At 51.0% G+C, this 18562-nt stretch overlaps 1 protein-coding gene across 17 annotated transcripts in view; it reads right to left on the bottom strand.

The window, feature by feature from the left end:
- EXTL3 (exostosin like glycosyltransferase 3) overlaps positions 1–18562 on the bottom strand; it is a 130418-nt gene that overhangs the window by 84826 nt on the left and 27030 nt on the right. For 11 of the 17 annotated variants that reach the window (XM_040554185.1, XM_040554178.1, XM_040554187.1 and 8 more), the window contains one exon: positions 4701–4767. The gene's annotated coding sequence lies outside the window, so the exon portion shown is untranslated. Of the gene's footprint in view, positions 1–4700; positions 4768–6870; positions 7003–10673; positions 10861–11461; positions 11572–12063; positions 13866–18562 lie in introns of those variants that run through there. The other 6 variants (XM_040554181.1, XM_040554182.1, XM_040554183.1 and 3 more) reach the window with 5 other exon arrangements.

Raw genomic sequence — 18562 nt, 5'->3', positions numbered from 1 at the left:
CGCCAACGCGTTATGGAGGATCTCGTACGCAACATGCTGATGTCAGCCTCACTTGAGCTCTCTTCTTCTGACCCACCATGGGATTCAACAAGAACTGGAAGCAGAAAAGAAGCAAACACACAAACAGTGACTTATTCTACCTAAGTATGAACCAATTCCTGGAGGGGAAGGGAGGGGAACAGAACCCGGACTGATACTACAGGCTCAGCAAGCAGGAGCACTCAGCAAATACTGCCGGCTTTGTACTCGGGTCACAAAGGCCGCCTGTTACAGCTCTGCCATTACAGCATTGTCCCACGCAGCCTCAAGTCCAGATCTCAATGGCTGCATTAAAAGAAAAAGCCCCCTGGGTGCTGGTTGGCTTCTCGGAGCTCCCCACGGAGAGCACGGCGCCTTCCGAGCGTCGCTGCATCCCAGCGGGGATCCCAGCGAGGTCCCCAAACCTCCCCTCGCTCCAAGTCAACAGATGCAGCTTCCCCTCCATGGAGGCTCTCCGTGACAAGGGCTTTTCCTGGGCAGAGCAGGATATTATTCAGACAACGCACTAGAAGAGAAAAAATTAACTGCTCCAGTGCTGCCCAGGAGGAGCTGATCCCTCTTTCAGAAAGGGACCGACGTCTGGCGCATTTATACCCTGCCTAGCAAAATGAGCATCGAAACCAACAAGAGAAGCAGCCAACGCGGCTGTTCTGATCCCAACCATATTAAAATTACTCTCGATTTCCTATCCTGATAAACTGTACCTGAAATTGTTACTGTAGGTTGCCTGCGGGGCAGGCTGGCAGGGTGCAACTTCGTGTGAGCACATGTAAAAAGAAGACCGAGAAAGAGCCATATATATATATAAATAGGGCAAAGAAAGAATGAAAAAAAACCTCAGGCCAACAGTTCATCCCTGGGATATCCTGAGTAGGGTTACTAATGGTAATCAGCGTGGGTGCAAACCCCTTGAAACAAGGGGCTGGTGAGGCAGAGGGAAGCCGATCCCTACGGCTTCTCTTAAAAAAGCCACCAGCAGAGCACAGACAAGCCTGAACAACTGCTTGGGCTCTTTGGTGTTAAAAGCAGATACGAAGAGGAGCGTTGGGGAAGGCAGCAGAGGGGAAAGAAGAAACGCCCAAAGGCAGGAACAGCCGTGAGGCTGGGGGAAGGCAGGGAAACACCGCTCCCATAGTCCGCAGAGCTCTGGCCCTGTGCTGAAGAAGAAAACCACCCAAACGTTCCCTGGCTGAACTGAGGACCAGGTTTCTCAGGCTGACCACAGGGCAAGGCTTTAACCACGCTTGTGGGAGCTGTGATTCACCTTCGGGCGGCACAAAAGCCAGGGACGTGAGTGAGGGCAGATAGACAAAACCACAGAGCTGGCTCAGCCCCAGGCATGCCGTGGCAATCTGCAGACCAGCGACTACAACCCCGGGCATTACAGTTTTAATTGTGCCCTATTTCAGTTCTACTTTTGGAAGCCAAAAGTAGAAACTAGCAGTTTGTTAGTCCTACTATTTATTTCGTTAGTCCTACTAAAGAGTAGGATTAACAAATTAAGACTTACGCAAAGCACAGGGGATGGAGGAGCATGCCCTTCCCTTGCAAAATCAGTACCTGCTTGTTGACACTACTTGATGTTTATCTAAGTAAGAACTACTCACTCTTCTGGTATCTACTCACTCTTTTGGTATCGTTTTACCTCTTAACCGACGGAGCGGAAGGAGAAGCTTTAACATCCAGAGCGTTTCTTGTCCCCATTTGGAAGACGCAGCGCACACGAGCAGCCATTTCGTTTCCCGAAACTGCTGCAGGATACAAAGATACAGCTCATATCCTGGCTGACAGCTTGAGCACAAAGCCACACAACTTCTGTCAGGACTCTTTGTTAAATACTATATTGTCCTAGTGACTCAGTGCGCTGGAATGCATCAGGTTTATTCATAGCCTTTCTGATAGAGTCTTTAGATTAGACACAAACTCCTGCTTTTTAGAAGAAGAAAAAAAAAAAATCTATGGCTTATTGTTACGTGGAACACACACAATTCCTGGCTTCTTTTCTAGGATAAACACAGAACTGAAACAAAAAGGACGGGCCCTCAGAAACCTAATGGCTCTTTCAAGCTTCTAACGAGTAGGAGTTCGAGAACGTTCAAGAGAGGAAAACCAGACGTGCACCAGGACCAGAAGTCAGTGCCACGAGGAGAGGGGGCAGAAGAGAAGTGAAGATGGTCAGAGACACGGAACACCACCTGTAAGGAGGACAGTCAAACTAGATTTGGATCCTTTTCTCTGGAAGCGATCTCTGGCAAGGGGCATAGCAGGGACCTACAGAACCCAGAACAGCATGGAAGAGGCAAACACACAAACAATTCCCTGTACAGGAGCTTAGTACGTTAAAGCAGTTGGCAGCAGCTCAGTTACCAGGAGGAGATGGTTGATCACAGTTATAATTAAACGTTGACACGTCCAGCAGCAGGACAGAGGCCAAAAACCCATGTGGGTTCAAACAGCAGCTAAATAATTAATGAGAGATAAAGGCCATTTTCACCAGCCACTGCTGGAGACAGGACAGACCTGTGGCTCAGGTGTTTGTTTGCTGCGGTTTGAGTTTCTAATAAAGCAGGCAGAAGTCTATGGCTTCTGGGAAGATCAGCAATGCAGCCTCCCCCAGTACTTAGCTGGGGTTGAAAGTATTTTTATATTCCAACCTCAGCCCAGTTATCTAGATACTTAGTGCTACAGAGTCTTGTATACAATGACTTAAAGACTCTTGAAACCAGTTATTTTTCCATTTTGTTGTACAGCAATCACAGACAGACCTTGTTTCCAGCATCTCTTCCGTTCCATCTCTCTGCCAAGAAGATCCCTTCGCTCAGCTGTCTCCTACTGACCTAAATTCATCTGCGCAGTCTTCTTGCTTTAATCACGATCTTCGGCCATACAAAGGGATTCCAAACCTCAAATCCTCGTCTCCAATATTTGTTCTTCCAGCCATCAGGCCCACAAACGTGTAGCAGGTTCTGAAGGTCAGTGCTGAGCCTGCCACACAAGACACCAGCCGTAACAGATGCGCTGCAGGCCAAACGATGCCCTCAGGGAAGCCCACGCAGCCCTGGGGCGTGCTGCACATTGCACAGCTGTCAGGTTGCAACTTTGTGTTCTTCTTAAGCTACGCGAGGAGAAGGAGAATTCAATGGTATTGACTTATTTTAGCTACTGAAGTCAGCAGATCTGACTCTGAACGCACACTGGGATTAGATCTGTCGATTCAGACCACGGCACGATGGCACCCCTGATCGATAGCAGCAGCATCTGCTCTTCACGCGACCTCTCTGCTACTTTCGGTTTCAGTATTCAGCACCACGTTTGGTGCAGCAGCTCCTGTACCAGCTGAGAAGGGAGTCCCCACCGCGCTTGGCACATCCCAGCAGCAGGGCAGAAAGATGGTCCTGGATCCAGAAGTAAAACGAGCTGAATCAATGCTGCAATAAGCACGAAGAGAACACCTGAACCAAGGACATCTTGCGTGCCACGCTACACTGGTCAGGTGTAGGAGAAGTTAAGAAGCCACAAATTAGAAAGCCTCTTTTTTCCCTTTCCTGCACAGGAGGTACCAGAATTGACTGCCCTGCACCCAGGACTTATTTAAACCAACCTGCTGACACGCTCCGGTTTCCAAGAGTGTGATTTCGTCCTTGTCTTTTGTTAACGAGCACCTTCAGCTTTAAAATTCATCATCCCGTGTTACCCTTAGGGGAGTCGCCTGCTAGGATTGTTGCAGTGAACTTAATTGTGCAGCCGTCTGGGTCAATCAGAGCAGCTCCCACACTCACCTGCTGTGCCTGTGCCAGCATTTCATACCCAAAAGTAGAGTGTCCTCTCAGCTTCCAGAGGCCTAGAGTAGGCAGTTAACTATTTCAGTCTGGCTACGCACCAGATGGGCCAACGTGTTCCAATTAACCAGTATTTATTAGCTCGAGTCCCTCGCAGTAGCAAGTTCCACAACATTTGTAGACACCTCATAAAGCACAGGCTCGTTATTACCGCCCATTAGCATGCATGCGAGATATTTTAATGTGTAAAAATTCCCCATGAAATACGGATTTTCTCCTTCGCTTTCAGAAAAAGCCTGCCGTCCTTACCGCGTACTAAGGCGACACTTTCCAGTACTTTTTTTTTCTTTACCCTTTCCATCCCACAAGTAAAACCAAGCCTCATTTAACCAGTTTTACAGCACGCCTCTACAAAGAACTCCTGTATTTGCTGTGGCGGGTCCCTCAGCCTCCCTCCCCACTGAATTCAACACCTCTAACAAGGCAGGTGACCCCTTGCTCTCCCGCCCCTCGAGCCTCCTCTGCTCTGCTGCACAGGGAGCCAAACGACACATCGCTAAACTACGTGCCAACACCTCCGGTGCACTTTCCCAATGCCTCAAGCAGGTACGAGGCAGAACTGCACTGGTTCTGCGCTCTGCTGAAACGTGCACACCGCTGGAAGTGGGATTCAGGCAGATTTACCCCTTCGGATGGAAGGAGCTGGAGCTGTCAGCTTCCACTTCCCCTGAAACAAAACAGGAGGTAAGCCAAGGGAGCTGGTATTTGTAGGACGTTGTCGTCAAAGTACGCAGATTTAGTGCTGCTCCCTGGTGAAGTCAAGTTTTAAGCCAACATTAGGCAGCACAGCAAATCTCATCCTTGAGACGTCAGGGTACTTACTGTACAGGGTGATCAAGCAGAATCTGCCTCTCCTCCGTGCCCAACTCCCCGCTCATTTGTCTGGATCCTATTAGAGAAGAAGAAAAGCTGTAAGTATAGACAAAGTGACACATTCAAGAAGCCAGCTAAGGAAAGAAAGCAGAACAGACACCCCCAACACCGAGGTCGAGAAGTGAGAATGCTGGTAAAGCTTGGAACATGTCCTAAGCAAGAAATGCCCAACACAAACCAGAAATGCCCTACACAAACCAGAAATGCCCTAAACCAAAAAATGCTGCCATGCCTGAAGTCAGCTGCGGCACTGGCAGCCTCCAGAGGCTCTCAGAAGGTCAGACCTGACCCAAACCAAGAGAAAAGCAAGATATTTATGTAAGAATAGCACCAACAGCTACACAAAAGCAGTTACTACAGGGATGGCGAATCACTCCTCCTGAGGCACACTGGTCACCAAGGCACCATTACACGGGCTCGGTGTGTTACAAAGGCTTCCTCGGTGGCCGCCGAGACAGGAATTCCCTTCCTAAGGCATGGTCCTGAAGGCTCAGGTGGCTGTACCCTGCATGCACCAAGGAAATTCCTTCAGTAGATTTCAAATTTAGAATTTTAACTTTATCCCCTTAATAAGAAGCCACTCAGTTTGTGCTGAAGCCCATTCTGATGAAGCAAAAAATTACCTACGGAACAGTTATGACGCAAAGAAAAGCAAAACCCATCACTAGACACGTCAGTATACACCACGCGCAGACCGATTACGCTTCGGGGACACATTAAATCCCCCTTCGATTAATAGAGACACCTCTTAAGAGGGGCATTAAATAACTCCCTACCGTGCAGCATGACAACTGGCTACTTCAGGAAATCGGAACCGAGGACTCCACGTCTCCCAGCCCAAAAACCCCAACGAAACCGGCCCGAGGAACAACAAGGGGTCAGCAGGGAGGGATGAGGGGCAGGAATGGCACTGCTGCAGCCTTATTGTGCGCTCAGATTAAAGACTCCTCATCAGAAAATTAAACGAAACGGATGCCTTTCATGTTTATCAATAACGGAGATAATGGTTTTTATGTAAATGCCACTACTTGCAGGCGGATCTGCACGAGGCTCGAGCCAGACTCGCCGGCGACTCCCCTTCGGGCAGCCAATCTAAATGCAAATTATAATCAAACGGCAAAACCCAGAGTTTTCTGGGCCATACCAAAAATTTACAACTAGAGACGGAGCACACGTATTTGGGAGAACGGCCCTCCTCTTGGGCAGGAGACCTGCTGATCCCGCGCTGCTTTTTCACCCTGAACATATATAAAAATGAAAGGTAGACGTATATAAAAATTAAAGGATAACTCTGTTCTCATTTGCAGCCATGTTATTCACATAATATCTGTAAATATATTATAAAACAAATAAAACAAAGAGCACTATCCTCTTCCGTCCCATCCGTGTTAGTACAAGGGGAATTTTTTTATTTTATTTTATTTTTTACTGAGCTGTAGGGAGCTGCTGCCTCCCCCAGACGCTTCTCCCACTCCAGGAACATCCCATCAGCACGGATATTGAACCGGAGCAATGTCAGAGCCCTGCTGGCTCTGCAGAACAAGCGGCACTTCCACATTTTCAGGGGGGGAAGTTTCTCCTCGGCACGGAGTTATTTGTGCAAGCCGGAGGAAGGAGGTGGTACTCCGGGATGGCTGATAGGAGGCAGGGATTTCAAACTGCTGTCAGCACAAGGAGAGCCATCCTGGTGGCCTAAAAGCTTTTCTGAAGAACCCCTGAATCACGACACCCACCTGGAGAACACATCACACGAGGCGCTTCGTCGGCGCTGATTAAAACGGGGCACTAATGGCAAACCTGGAAATAACTCCTATTAGGAACGGCGCCGCTTGTTAAGCGGAACGCACAGAGGATAATAAAACAAAGGGCAAAACTGTGACAGCCGAGCTCGCAGACCTGTGCAGGAGTGGGTCTCGGAGGGACTGCCCCTGCCTACCACCAGCAGGTGCCCACCAGGACCACCACCCCCTGAGGGGGCATCCTCAGAGGGATGCAGCTAATTAACATCGCTGTACACACGCTCATTACACGGGTGAAGAGCTTAGAGCGTTGTATGTTTTGGAAAAGCGTGCTACAGGAATATTCACCGAGCTGAACCTCGCTAATTAACGTTACTAACCGAGGGACCGCTTCTGCAAAGGGCTGGGTTTTGTGAATTCTGTCTGAATTGCTCGCTGCTTTGGGCGTCTGCGGTTCAGTAATTCCTCCTCGGGCCTTGGTGTCCACAAGGGAACGCGCAGTCTGTAAATAAAGTACCACTTATTATGTGTGGCCCGGCTAAATCTGATTACGAGGGTCTGACTGCCCATCAGAAGAGGGCATTCCAACAGCACAACCCTGGTTTCCTTCCCCAGAAGCTCTTCGAGGGCTGGCATTTCTGAAGACTCAATTGACTCCTATTCCCACAGCTGTTTTGACTCACAGAGCTGTTGTTTTATATATTGAAATAAAACGCTGGCTTTCGATCCTTGAACACAAGTCGCTAAGGCTCCCTGCTTCTCCTCCTCTTCTTCCAAGCCCTGGTGCAGCGAGCGTCCGAGCACGGCCACGCGATGGGCCTGGAGCATTTTCCTTATGAGAAGAGGCTGCGAGACCTGGGGCTGTTCAGCCTGGAGAAGAGAAGGCTGAGAGGGGATCTCAGCAATGTCTATAAATACCTGAGGTGTGGGAGGCAGAGGGACTTGGCCGACCTCTTTTCAGTGGTCTGTGGGGACAGGACAAGGGGCAACGGCCACAAAATGGAGCCCAGGCAGTTCCGCACCACCATGCGAAAGAACTTCTTCCCGGTGAGGGTGACGGAGCACTGGGACAGGCTGCCCAGGGAGGTTGTGGGGTCTCCTTCTCTGGAGACATTCAAGGCCCGTCTGGACGCCTGCCTGGGCAGCCTGCTCTAGGGAACTGCTTTGGCAGGGGGGTTGGACCCGATGGTCTCTGGAGGCCCCTTCCAACCCCTACAACTCTGTGATTCTCCAACAAAAGCTGGCTGGAGCCTCATCTCAGAGCTTGTCATCACTCCAACCACATGTAAGGTCAACCTGTGAGCTGTGAAGAAGCCTGTCCAAACCAAGCACACGTCTTCTCTTCCCTGGTTCAGATACCCTAACAGTGCAATTCGCAGTCCAACCCTGCCGTGATGTCCTGGCAGAAGCGGCGAGCAGCAGCACTGGGACACAGACCCACACTGAGGCGCAAGATCTCAGGGAGAGGCCCCTGCAGCCCCAAAACCCCCATTGTGCAGCCCCACAGTGACCGTGGCTCTCAGCCGCCCGGGATTTCGCACGCAGCCACCACGTGCAAGCGTAATCTGATTTCGCAGTCCGACTCGGGCTGTCAAACCACAACCACAGCGCGCTGCTGCAGCAACGTGCCTGAAAACCAGAGCTGTTCCTGTAGCACAGCTATTTCCTCCCGTAACTAAAGGTTCGAAACCAGACCCCACATACCCGTCCTCCCGCAGCGTTTTGCGCACCCCGTTCACCGCGTGCACGTGGCTGCGCGCAGCGTTAGCCGAGGGGCAAGATGCTGGCGACACAGATTGTCCTCCAGGTGGTGGAGGCCCCCAAAAATCACCTAATTCTGCGATCTGGCAAAGGGGAGGAACAAAACTGGAAATGTTTCCACTTCTGAAGTGCTTCCTAGCGGCTCCTGTTCTTAAATATAAGTTCAATACCGCGCTGAACTTACTCAGCGCTCATTTTCTCTCCCCAAACGCTTTCCGTCATCACAACCCCACAGCCTGCCCCACCAAAGCTAAGGGCTTCCCTCTGCAAGAGTTTGGGTTTAAGCACACCGAAACGGCCCGTTGATCCTTTTCCCGCCGCCTTTTGTGGCGGCCTTCATGCTATGATGGATGCGTGGAAATGCAAAGCAGAAGTCCACACAAAGAGCAAGCCAGTGGTGAGGTGGTTTTGTCTTCAGAAGGGAAGCAGGAATGACTTATTGCCTCATTGAAGAGCCTCGGTCTGCATTTTTATTAGATACATTTAGATACTAGTGGCAAAAAAAGAATAAAAAAGGGAGAAAAGCAGTTGTATTCTCAACATACGGACCTCGTTAATCACACGGATATAAACTGAAACACAGCAAATTCTCCCGGCGCAGGCACAGAAATCATTTCCACGGTGCATACGAGGACCTGGAAAATTTCAGCTCCTACCAACCCACACAAAGGTGAGGCGAGATTTACCTGAGATAAGGACTGTGCCTTATTCCACTGTATTCCTTTTCCCGTGGAGAATTTCTTATCTTGGTTGTGAAACTAGGCCAGTAACACCCCAGCTCTCAGCCTCTGCCTTACCAAGGCTCTTCCGCGGCCCTGCTGCAGCCCAGCATCATCCTGACAGCTCCCCGCTCACGCCGCGGCCTCCGTCCCGCCAGCAACCTGCGGCTCCAAAAGCAAGCTTATTTCCAAGCCTCCTGCAAAGGTTAGCTCGCATCCTCTGGCTTGCACAAAGCACAAATTACTACCCTAAGGGATACCTCCCCAGCTCAGCGGCGACGATAAACCGCGGCGACGATAAACCACGGCTAAGGCCGCGCGCGGACACTCGCGCTGAACAAAACAAGGCGGCACGCCCAGAGCAAGCACGCTGCTCAACCACTGAACACACATTTCTGTGCCCTACGTGGGCAGCAGCTGCTGTCCAGAATGTTTTCACAGCGCAAACTGCACCGCTTGATGCGGAAGGAAAAGAAAATAAACCTGGAGACATTCTTCCTTATAGTTAGAGCACAAGAAACAAGCGGTGTAATTATTCCCATACAAGCAGAAGGAAAATAAAACTGAAGAACGCACATGAGGAAAGAAACAGGACTAAAAAATGGATTGTCAAAATAGTCCGAGGGTTTCCGTGCAGGGCCATAACCTCACACAGCAGGAGTCAGGAAGAGCGGAGGCTCCAGCACCCCGCAGAGCCCCCAGCTCACCGTCCCCTGCCTGTGGCACCCATCCTGCTCCTCCTGGTTCCCAAAGTCCCTCAGTGTGACGTCTGCTGGCTCCATTTTCCGTCCCCACCAGCCACCCAAAATATCCTGCAGCACCCCCAAAACCAGCAGGGAGCCTGCAGGAGCAGCACCCTGAGCACTGCCCTGCCTGGATTTTGGTCTGCACAAGTCACCCTTCCCAAAACAGCCCCAGAAAGCAAAACGCAGATGCCAGCAGCAACCAACCATGCACCCACCTGCCTGGGGGTGCTCCCCAAAGGGCCGCGGCTGCGCCCCAAACCTGCTGTGGGTGAACAAACCCTCGTCGGAGGGGAGCTGAGCCCCACTGCACCTCCTCCGGGTAGCCACAATCGCTCTTTGCCAGCGAGTAAAAGCACTTCGAGGAGGGCTTTTCTCCCCTCCCTTCACTTTGTTTTAAAGGGCTGAAGAATTTCTTCTGAATGCTCCCGATCGCAGGCTCACGCTGGGTTATTTTTAAGAGCACAGAAGCAGATTTTCAAGACCCTGAATGAGGAAATGCAAAGCTTTTATTAAGCAATAATAGCCCAGACAATGGTCACAATTTCCCAAGGGTCTGAACACCGCAGCTGACAATAAGCTTTATTCCTCCACAAAACCCCCTTCACGGGCTTGGAGGGTTTGCTTTGTGTGACCCAGGCTCAAGTTAGAGAGTTAAAACAAAAAGCTCTGCGGCCGTTTTCAGCGCCATTTCCTCCAGCAACGCACATCTGACCAGGGATACAAAAATCACTGGGAAAAGCCTTTACGTTACCCCATTCCTCCCTGGGATAGTGGGATAAATCCCCCTCCAAGGTTGTTACCAAGACTTCTCCCCGTCCTACCTGCACGAACTGGCTGATCTTTCCAGGGTCAGGAGAGATGGGAAAAAGCCCTTCAGCTTTCTTCATGGATATTTGCACCACCACACCACACCACACCTCTCCCCCAAATGGCCAGAAATGTGCCGCAACCCCTGACCTGCTACCAAATGGGTGTCTCAAATCCAGAGATCACATCACCAGAGGATCCGGCTCCCTCTGTAGCTGAGAAAAGCAGCAGGCACTTCCAGGGCACATAAAACTTGATTGGTTCAAGATGTCTGCTTAGGACAAGATGAATTGTGCCGCACCAACGGCTGTTGTTCTCCACCGGCTATAAAGCAGAGCTCAGGGAAAGAAAGGAAGAAAAGAAACGGCTTAGTTACAGACAGCTACAGCTGTCCGAAGGACTCCCAACCTGAATGCCTCCTGCTCGAATGCTGGCCTCACCCTAACGGGTTAAAAAAATAAATAAATAAAGATTAATGCCATAAGTTCATCAGCTCTTAGCTCTTGAAACCAAGAAGATGATGTCAGGATGTGCCACGGGAGTTTCTTGTTCCACCACCATCTCTGCTCTCCCGTGTCCCCGTGAAAGCATGGCGTAGCGCACAGCAAACCAAGGTTACAGCTCGGCTTTTTTATTCGGTTGGTCTCAATCCGATCACTTCCCAACCTGGTGCACCCCACAGCCAGGAGCGACAGACCACGCGGCCTCTTTTCTCCAGCCCACGACACCTTCAAGGGTTTATGAAAACATTTCCTAACCGTCTGCCGACCTGCCAGCCCGTAGAGCTTACGTACCCAGAAGTGGGCAAGAAGAGAAAACAAACACTTCAGCGCCCTGCCCGAACATCTGCACCGCTGGCGCAGCCTCGCCACGACAGCCACCAGCCTTTATCCCCTTACACACGAGACTTCAGGTAGGAATAACCTTTTAAACCCTACCTGTGCAATTGAGGCGTACAGCAACAGCGCCTCTCATCCTTTGTCTTTTTTACCGTGAGCTTCAAGGTGTCTGGACCCGGTGAAATCCCTCAACTTGGCCTGAAACACTCCTGAAAAAAAAATCAAACACCTGCTTGGCTGTAGGATGGACGTACTCAAATTAAGGATGCCAAACACACCCAGGTATCGCCAGGGACTTCACGCAAGCACCTCGCTTCCCACCCTCCCAACCGAGAGGTTTGCTCGAGGAGCTGCGATCTGCCTGCTCGCGACAGACGAAGCTGCCGAACCTCCCGCAGCTGCCCGAAACTCACTCAAGGTGCCGAACAACAACCGTGGCCCCTCCAGCTCTCGCTTCCAATTAGCAAAACTCTCAGTGAGACGAGGGAAGAGCTCACGGCAGCCGGAGGAGCCTGCAGGTGCCAGCAGCCGCTGCCTGGGAGACAAACGCCACCGTCCCCATCTAACAAGGGGGATCAGAGGCAGATGCTTGTAGATGAGAAGCCAGAGGGACTTGAATAGTGCCCGGACAGGCAGCAGGACTTCAAATAAAGAGGCAGCCTGGACAAGAAGCGTGGCTCCAGTTAACAAGCTGTACTTACAAGGCCGGACTCCGAAATGCTCCTCAGCCATCTAAGCTGAGCCACAGCGTGGTAAGAGAGACCCGGGCAGCAGCTGGTTAACGCCCAGCCAACCCAGCCAGGCACCACAACCACCCGCAGACATCCACACGCCCGTGGGGATGGTTTGAGAGGCTCCTCGCAGCCCGGCATCCCCGTGCCGAGCTCAGCTTCACGTCGTGGGTCAGGGGAAGGCAGGTCACAGCCCACGCCACGGCCTCTCCATCGCTCTCCTTCCCACTCGCGTTACGCAGCGAGTCATTCGGGCAGGGGCACCGGCGCCCTCCAGCATTAATAACGAGTCTAGATTGCCGCAGTCTTAATAGAAATAAGATCGCCGAGATTTGGTCCTACAGCTCTGCAAATTACTTACATCAGTCAAGAGAAGTCCAAGGTTAAGTCTTTCTTTCTGCTCTGCCCTTCATGCTTGCCTCAGAGCACACACAGAGTTAAATACAGAATTAAATGCATTAAATTTCAGCGTAACACTTACGCGCTGACCCACAGAGGCTCCAAGCACACGCCTCAAAAGCCATGTGCCACGGCTGAGTTATCCCAGGTACTTTAGGAAGACACAGCTCTCCAAAGAGAGCGGTGACAGAGCATCTCTGCGAAGATTCAGGGCTGTATTGTACTGAGCCTTCACTGCTCTCAGTGACCTTTATGGCAATACGATAAATATTTTAGCATTTGCTGCCTTGCATTTGCTCGCTGGGCTACTGAAGAACTGATCAGCTGTGGGCACAAAGCTTCCATGAGGCTGAAGGCTACAATGAAAATCTTATCACCCACAACATAAATGGCGCTGAAAGGCTGGGTGGGACAGCTCGAAAATAGGGGGGAGGAAAGAAAAAAGGTGTCTTAATAAAGACAGGCAGGAGCTCATCATTTACACCAGCTCCCACGGGATTCACAGCAGCAGCGATGAGATCCCTGCAGTCACTCAAGCAGGACCGCTCCTAAAGCTGCGTCTTTACGGTTTTGAGGCCCTTTTGAACAGCTTGAGATCCCTCGGACCCCTTTGCATCTCCACAGCAGCATCTCCCAAAACACCTGGAGCTGCCCATGCAGGACAGGAAGGTCCTCGGTGTCTTTCCAGAGTCCACAGAGTGAAGCTTCCACGGAAGAAATGACGCCAGCAGATCCCTGCGTCCTGTCTGCTGATCTCCGCAGAAACCTCGGCCAGCCTCTTTTTCTTTTTTTTGGACCTGGCTTTCAACAGATTAAGATCATCCCAGGGGCATGGCAAGGGACCAGAGCACGAGAGATCATTTCAAGACATCCGTAATAGCGCGCAGTTAACAACTTCTCCTTAATTTTGTCTTATGACCTCATTCGTTAGTAAGAGTTTTTATCATATCCCCAAATAACGCGTCTTCTAACCACCTCCCACTTCCCTTACTGCCACCAGAAGCCTTGGGCTCCTCTTCCTTCCCCTTGAAAAGCGTTCAAGGCAACATCTTCATCTCCCACGACGAAGCTGCCTACACACACGTGCAAACCAAGCTGGTCCTCCACCGTGAATTTCAGCCAAGTCGGCTCACGCCACCGACCAATATTTGACTTTGCGAGGACTACAATTTATTTAAATTCAGCGCATCGTGCCCACAAGAGCAGATGCAGCAAAGGCTGAGCCGGCAGGACACGCTGCTCGGGGTTTGGGGACAAGTGCTTGCCCCTAGGTGACCACAGAGCTCTTTTAATGGGGTACCTCCCGTCGTCAAAAGAGGGGCGAGGGAAGAGCAGGACCTTCCGCTGTCTTCTCTGTTGCTCCACAGCTGGCAGAGAACTGGAAAAATTCAGAGAAAGGGGAATTCTACGAAAATAAGGCCAAAGAGGGGGAAGGCGATGGAAACAGGAGGAAGCCGAGTCAGCGAGGATGACAAATAAAAGAAGGAGTTAAAAACACATCAGGCACAACTTCACCATAAACTGCAACTCTCCTACTCCTCTTACTCTTGGTTTTCGACAGAAACCACGGGGAAAAATCAGTAAGAAGCCATCAGTTGCAGGCCAGGCTCAGCTTCGCATCCCTTTCTGCGGTTTTTATGAGCTTCCAAAACCCAGTTGCTTAAAACGAGCATAGGCCAGCAGATATCGATGCTGTGAGTCAGCAACAGCTCTCCACAGATGTGACCTCTCCCCAAGTGCTTGTTTTCCGGAGAAACATCCCCAGACCAAGCGCAGCATCAGCGCGACTCCGAGTTTTGTGCCAGCACAGGCAAGAAGAATAAAAACTGCCGCCGCCACCCAGAGTGACGGACTGGTTAAGGACACAGCGAAGAAACAGGGTGACCCCAGGTCGTGTCAGCTTTCACGTGAAGCCCGCCAACATTTTTCCCCCTTTCAATATAAAAAGCTAGAGAAAACAGAAGCAATGGCATCTTCTCCTCTTCCTCCATGGTCACAGGGGGGTGCGACAGCTGCTGGATCTCGCTCACCCTGCTGCATGTGCCAGTTCATCCTAGCAGAGTCCTTTGCTTACACAAGCCTTGCGAAACGGGGTCAAAACTGAAGATTAGAAGGAACAGGTCACTGAAAAATCCCAACCAGCAGGGCATCACAGGGAGACAGGAAGAAAAACAAGTGTTGATCAAGACTCCCTCTTAAATAACCAGCCACAGAAGCCCTCTCCTGATGGAGAGGACCCGAAGAACTGCTCGGGTCAGATCTGCCACCAGCAGAGAAGGGCGCGCACAAAAAATAAAGCTACATGTGTGAACACGAAATGTTCCTCGTTTAGTTCTTAACTGGGGGAGAGGAGAGGCCAAACACCAAGAAAACAAACAGGAAGCAAACCCAGGCTCAGAACAAAAGTGGGAAAGGAGACCCAAAGACAGCGGGGAGAAGGGCAAACACCTGGGGAGAAAATCGAAGCAGAGCAGGAGTTAACTGCAGGAGGTTGGATCTTCCGTGCTGTTTGTTAGCAGCTTCATTTGGAAAGCAACCCAGGCACTGCAGCCTCTCTGCTCTCGGTAACTTCGGAAGTCAGTGGCCATTTCAGCCGAATTTCGCAGGCAGAGGAGGTCGACATTTCCAGTAGCAATTGCACAAACAAAAATAAGGCACCGCTCACGCTACAGCCAGGCGGAAGCCTCCTACCAGGGGCCTTGCACGGAGCTCACCTTGCTGGGCAAGAGGAAGGTGCCTGCAAAGACAAGACTCAAACCCGGGAGCAGCCCCGTTTTGCAGCGCTGCAGCTCAGGTGGTCGTGGGTTTAATTCTGTCGCTGCATAAAAAGATAGAAAAGGTTTGTAGCGCTAATTAACAGAACGTTTGTCGCACCTCTGGACATACTCTAGTTATGAAAGCTGAAGGAAATCACCCCACGAGCAGACACATGTATGTACAATTCATTGAAAACACACACAAAAAAAAGCTCTACTGAATCTGGGAATTAAAAACCTGACAGATTTAACCCCCTGACAGATTTAATCCAGTTCACCCCATGCCATTTTAGCTGCTGCTTAAACACGGCTTGGGCACTGCCTTGTCTGTTTGCGGGGGATTATTTTTTTTTTTTTCCAAGCTAAACTGTTCTTGTGTTCACAGCTTGAGGAACGTCATTTATTCCTAAGAGGCTCAACAAAACGAAGGGGGCGGATCAAACTCTTCGCAGGAGCCCTGCAAGCAAGGAAGCGCACACCTGAACTGCTCTGCAAGTTCCAGCAGTGTTAGATTTTTATCGGGAGTTTAGCAGGAAATTCAGAGCGCCCTTCAGGTCTATCTAGTCAGATTTAAGGATGAAAAGCCCACTTTTGCCAAAACGTTCAGGCCAGCAGTGTGCCCTAGTGCCCAAGAAGGCCAACGGGATCCTGGCGTGCATTAAAAGGAGCGCGGCCAGCAGGTCAAGGGAGGTGATCCTCCCCCTCTGCTCTGCCCTGCTCAGGCCTCACCTGGGGTACTGTGTCCAGTTCTGGGCTCCCCGGTACAAAAAAGACAGGGATCTCCTGGAAAGAGTCCAGCGGAGGGCCACAAAGATGATACGGGGCCTGGAGCAGCTCCCCTGCGAGGAAAGGCTGCGAGACCTGGGGCTGTTCAGCCTGGAGAAGAGAAGGCTGAGAGGGGATCTCAGCAATGTCTATAAATACCTGAGGTGTGGGAGGCAGAGGGACTTGGCCGACCTCTTTTCAGTGGTCTGTGGGGACAGGACAAGGGGCAATGGCCACAAAATGGAGCCCAGGCAGTTCCGCACCACCATGCGAAAGAACTTCTTCCCGGTGAGGGTGACGGAGCACTGGGACAGGCTGCCCAGGGAGGTTGTGGGGTCTCCTTCTCTGGAGACATTCAAGGCCCGTCTGGACGCCTGCCTGGGCAGCCTGCTCTAGGGAACTGCTTTGGCAGGGGGGTTGGACCCGATGGTCTCTGGAGGTCCCTTCCAACCCCTACAACTCTGTGATCTCCACTGCCTGCCCTCCTGCTCCACTGGGACGGTTCTTTGTAGGCTCATTTTCACCTGAGCCAGGCAGGTCTCTGTGGGTGCAATATTGTTTCTCAACATTTAGCAGAACCCTAATTTTGTGCCTGTTCTCCAACACTTGTTTCCACGGGGCTTTCTCTCGCGCATCTGAAGGACCAGGCTCTCTCCACACAGCTTTGAGAAACGAGGTGCAGCGGGCAAATGCTGTGCGAAACCTCTCGGTTGACCCTTTGATCTCAAGAAGAGCCAGATTTTAGATAGGAAAGGGGAGGAACACCAGACAAGATGCCTCAGAAGGGTTAAAGAAGAAGCCATCGGGCTGGTCCCCAGGAACGGCAGGTTTTCTGCAGCCACGCAGTTCATGTGAAGCAAGGTCTAAAACATTTGACGTTTTCAGACGTACCAATCCCACGGTGGCCTCTGACCACAACCCAGCGCATCCAAGGAACGAGATTTTACAAGGCTTTAGCTAAAGCTCTGCAAAACAAATAAATAGATCCTAAACCTGGCACAGTTCTGTAGCCTAATCACATTACAACTTAAGCTAAAAACAAAATATAGTGACAAAAACCCAGAGCTCTTTCATTGTCACAGCTCTAGACATTCAAGAATGAAGTGAGAATGTTCTCCGTAGATTGAAAAAAAAAATAAAAAGCAGTATTTTGAATAATGGGCAAGCAAGGCCAAGCAGTTTGGGCTCCAAGAAAAGCATCTCCACGAGAAAAAAAACCAACAAAGTTTAAGAAAAACGCCATCTGCGGAAGTGCTGTTCAAGATAGCTTGCTCTTTGCAATAGCCAGAGCTGCAATAAACACGGAAGAACGCGCTTTGCTGTCAGAATGTAATTAAAAAAGAAACAAACAACAAAACAGCTCCATTCCCTTCTATACGCAGTCAGCCAGGGGCTGCTCTGGGAGACAGTCAAGCAAACAAATTTCCACTCCGAGATTCCAAAAGGTCACTGCAAACAATTACCAAAATGCAATCCTGCAAGCAACACACGCCTTCCCTTTTTTTTCCAATCTAACGAAGCGTCTTTACAGCTCTGGTTGTTACGTGGATCAAGGAACAAGACCAAGGAGCACGCAGCCAGTTAAATAAGGATACGGGTACCAGGGAACCATCAAAGCTGCGTTTTAAAGCGAGGAGGCTACGCCACTGCTCCTTTCCTCTTCTTCTCCCTCTCCTTTTGCATGAGGCGGTTCCCAAAGCAGATCTCATCCGCTGTTAAACTGGGGCCAGAACGAAGACATTCCTTGCCATGTATGGGAAATAAGGGAGATTATTAATTTCACTTATCACCGAAGAGCAGAAGTTGGAGCCAGGAGGCCTCGGGATAAGAAGCCAGGCAATGAAAAGAAGTGCCCAAATCTCGGAAGATTCGCACCAGCACCACCCGCCTTTCCGCTTGTCCCTCTGCCAAGCGGCCTCCAAAATGGGAGGTTTTCTTCTTGTAGTGCAACTCCGGTCCCCGTTAACAGGAACTGCATGTGGCAGCACAGCCCCGTGCCCCCCAGCAGCACGCAGAGCCTGAAAAATGAGCATCCTCCTACTCCAGTGACCTTCCGAGCCCATCACTTACCCCACGCATGCCTTGCAGCGCTCCCTGTTAGGAAAAAGGGGCCAAGCAGACCGGGTGCTGCCCTCCCGAAGGTGCCTACCCCTGCGATCCCCTTCAGCGGGGAAAAAAAAAAGAGGAACAGACCCAGCTCCTCGCTGCTCTGCCTCGTTTGGCCTTTTGAGAAGCAGAAACAGGCCGGCTCCTACCAGGCAGCCATCCCGCACGGCCTCGCGGCAGCAAAACTCAGCACACCGGAGCGTCAAAAATACAGAAATCCTCCCAAACGAGCCGTCTCCTCCTCTGGCACCGCCAGCGTTTGCATCTCAGGTCTTCGGAGAGCCAGGTTAGGCTGGAGACAGGAATATCCTGCAGCAGGGTAATTAAGACAGCAAGCTGACGGTGAGAAAAGGCAGGGAAGGGTGCCCAGCAACCTCCCCCCGGGCCTAGAAGGGGAAGGAAAAAGCAAACAGAAAAAGAACAGGAGCAGTTTGCTGCTGGGT

Source organism: Cygnus olor, chromosome 3 (assembly GCF_009769625.2).
Source record: "Cygnus olor isolate bCygOlo1 chromosome 3, bCygOlo1.pri.v2, whole genome shotgun sequence".
In the NCBI taxonomy this organism is placed as follows: domain Eukaryota; kingdom Metazoa; phylum Chordata; class Aves; order Anseriformes; family Anatidae; genus Cygnus; species Cygnus olor.
This window is presented reverse-complemented; position numbering and strand designations above follow the sequence as displayed.